The 2,611-nt window shown below is 48.3% G+C and overlaps 1 long non-coding RNA gene across 1 annotated transcript; it reads left to right on the forward strand.

Annotated features, from left to right (window-relative positions):
• Nucleotides 1–350: 350 nt before the first annotated feature.
• Nucleotides 351–2,394, forward strand: LOC119277606. The gene is made up of 2 exons (XR_005137228.1): nucleotides 351–1,033; nucleotides 1,920–2,394. It is a non-coding gene; the product is annotated as an uncharacterized LOC119277606 (long non-coding RNA).
• Nucleotides 2,395–2,611: the final 217 nt, after the last annotated feature.

A 2,611-nucleotide genomic window follows, 5' to 3' on the forward strand; every position in this document is an offset into this window, starting at 1 on the left:
TAAGCGTCAAGAAATGACTGAATTATTCTCTTGTTGTTGAACCATTTGATGTTTGGAGATTTGATTTCATGGGACCTTTTCCTTCCTCTAATGGGTATACTCATATTTTGGTCACTTTTGATTATGTTACTAAGTGGGTAGAAGCTATTCCAACTAGTCGTGATGATCACAGCACGGAAATGCAACTTGGCTCCCAGGTCCAGATGCTCCCGCAGTCTGGACCACACATGTGCCTCGCGATTCACGCATAGAAAAGTATTCTCCTGCGTATTCAGATTTATAAAATGTACCCTACCCATGCGCGAAATCACATGGCTTGCTAACGCCGTTTCTGTACAGAGCGGGGATGACGTACACGTACTGTTCTGGACTCTTCTCCCCCACCAGTCTACCTCCACCGCCCACCCCGCACCACGCGACGCTCCCCATCTCCCCCGCCCGCGCCGCCTTGATCCCTCCTTCGAGTCCTTCCCCCAGGTCCAGGAGGCGCCGCCTTCTTCCCCCATGCTGCGCCGCCGCTGCCTGGTTCCAGATCTAAAGCTTGGATTTTGCGCGGCGGACCAACGCCGCATCCATCCCCAAGTGCCCCTGGCCATGGTGGCCGTCGTTCATGTCCACCTCCACTACCATTACCTCCCCCCTCCTCCGTCCGTTGCCTCGCTGACCCGGCCTCTTCACCTTGCCATGGCGCTCCCCACACCCCGCGCTCCTGCCTGCCCGCCTCCGCGCCCCCCTCCCCGCGTGCACCTGCCCCTCGCCGTCACCAGCACAGATGAGCGGGAGGCAAATGAGGAGTTTGTGGTGGCCACATACAAGCTGGTGCCCGTCGACGACCCCCGCGCACAACTCCACTTCTCCCTTGGGCCATTTAGTTTCAGTTCAGTTCACTAGATTTGGGATATCTGATGAAAGACATGATTTTTTTACACATTGCATCTCTCCTATAGCAGGTTAGGAAGATTACTTGGATGCTTTTCAGGCTTCTCCAGCATTGACCGGGCATGCTCTCCAGTACGAACAATCACTTATTCAGGTATGCTCAGTTTCTTTTTTTCGATGGGACTCATGTACGCTCAATTCAGTACCTTCACACATTTAGAGCTGCTGATATTAACACAACAACCTGTTAGGATTCAGTACCTTTAGGTTTGTGTCAAACTTGATGTGGCTGGCTTCAGTACCTAGACAAATTTTAGAGTTGTTGATATGGGTGGGGGTACTAGTTTCAAACAAGATCTCAGCAAAATGACAATGGCAGTTTAACCGAATCAGGGAGAGTTGCTTGAAAATTGGTACTGTGAAATGAAATTCTAGTGAACCTAGACTGAATCATGCACACACAGAAATGAATGAAACTTTGCAGTCAAGTTTAACTTGTCATTCTGGGCGAAACTTGACTAAATCTCAATATGTACTGCAAAATCAAATTCTAGTGAAACTTGACTGAATCATTCATTCAGTGACAATGACAACGATATGGATGAAACTTGACTCAATCATGCAAACACATTCAGTACTTCATTTGTTCTCACCTCACTTTAATTGCAAAACGGCATTTCTAGTGAAACTCAAGAACACTTGTTTATTTGCTGGTTCGATTAGCCAGCAGAAACTTTATTTGCTGAAACCACAATGACAACGACAATTCTTGTGATTGTTCTGATCTCACTACCACTCAATTCTTGTACTGAAACCACAATGACAATTTGGTTCTGCATAACCTCTGCTATATATGTCTAGTAGGATGTACTCTTGCAAGCCAGGACCAACTCAAGAAGTAGATTTATTAGATCTCAGATTTTTTAGAATTGTAGATTTTTGTTGTGAGTTCACTAGTTCATTAGCATAAGTTCAGTAAATTCAGTCACTGTGTTTAACACTCTTGACTGTATATTCTCTGTATATTTGACTGTATTCAGATCATACAGTGACACTCTTGACTGCACAACAATAATCAGCAGCGCCGGCAGCCAAAGCAGACGAAGTGGCTGGTCCTGCGAGTGGCGGTGGTGGTCGCCTACGTGGTGTAGGTGGGCGGCGGTGGTCATCCCCATGGCGGCGGCGCAGGTGGGCGGTGGCGCTGAGCCCGGCGGTGGATGCATTGGTCGCTCCCGTGCGTCGTGGTGGGTGAGGTGCCCAGGTGGGTGGCGGTGGTCGAGCTGCGCAGGTGGTCGGTGGTGGTCGCCTCCGTGGCGGCGGTGAAGGTGGGTGGCAGAATTGGACCCGATGGTGGCTCGTGCGGGCGATGGTGTTGGACGATTTTTCTTTTTGTGGCAAAAATTATAACGAACTACATCTGCGACAAGCTTTGCTTTAGTTTTTATGTCTTGACTGGTACTCTATCATGTTTTTAATTTATTTATTTGAATCAGAAACCGAATCAGTATTTTTATCTGTTATCCTTTATTACTCTGGCCATGCGGGGGCATCCAAACAAACTATTTGTACCACGTGGCCAGGTACAGGTCCAGAGTACAGGTGCATCAGAGCTCTTGACAGAGCCAACGTCCGTCTGCTCCCCCGTCGTGAATCGTCTGTAGGTACACTGTGAGCCTGCAGTGTATAAATCTTTTTCAATTCATGTATTCCTTCGACAGTGACCTGCAACACA

The sequence above is a fragment of the Triticum dicoccoides genome, chromosome 3B (assembly GCF_002162155.2).
Source record: "Triticum dicoccoides isolate Atlit2015 ecotype Zavitan chromosome 3B, WEW_v2.0, whole genome shotgun sequence".
In the NCBI taxonomy this organism is placed as follows: domain Eukaryota; kingdom Viridiplantae; phylum Streptophyta; class Magnoliopsida; order Poales; family Poaceae; genus Triticum; species Triticum dicoccoides.